Source organism: Bison bison, unplaced genomic scaffold, assembly GCF_000754665.1.
Source record: "Bison bison bison isolate TAMUID 2011002044 unplaced genomic scaffold, Bison_UMD1.0 scf7180017834972, whole genome shotgun sequence".
NCBI classification, from domain to species: domain Eukaryota; kingdom Metazoa; phylum Chordata; class Mammalia; order Artiodactyla; family Bovidae; genus Bison; species Bison bison.
In genome coordinates, this window is record NW_011472909.1 from 11,707 (window position 1) to 12,326 (window position 620).

Sequence of the window (620 nt, forward strand, 5' to 3'; positions counted from 1 at the left end):
ATTCGTGCAAATCCCCGAGCCACGCTGACCCGGGGACCGTGTCGGGTGCCCTCTCTTCTTCCCGTCCCTCACATAAATTCTCTCTTTCTGTCACAGTCTGGTTCACTAGTTCCCACCGCGCCCGGAGAGCCGAGAGTCTCGGGAGAAAGTGTGGGCAACCCCTGGAAACGTGTTAACGACCAGGGCCCTCAGACCTGCCGCCCACCCCGCTGCAGGCACTCGCGAGCCTGCTCCAGCCCTGATAAAAGCCCGCGAGTGTGGGGCACACAAATAACAGCGAGGTTTTCAAAATGAGCCTCCTCTTTCATCAGGGTGCGTTTTTAGTCCACGAAACGTAGGTTGGCTAAAGAGGGTGGTTCTGGCTGTTTGATTAATGCTGACTATGAAAGCACAAATTTGGGGGCCTGCAAAGTATACAGCCATGTTGAAAAAAAAATCGGACTCGATTCTTACTCAAAAACAGCAGTGTTGAGCTGTGGTGATCTTTTCCCGTGGGAGAGGCTTTGAAAGGCGCCTTTAAGAGAATTTCAAAATAATATTGTTTCCCTTTGCTTGATCAAGAGCGAAAAACTTTAGAAAAAGAAAAGCTCATACCTAGAACAAAGGATCATACTTAACAC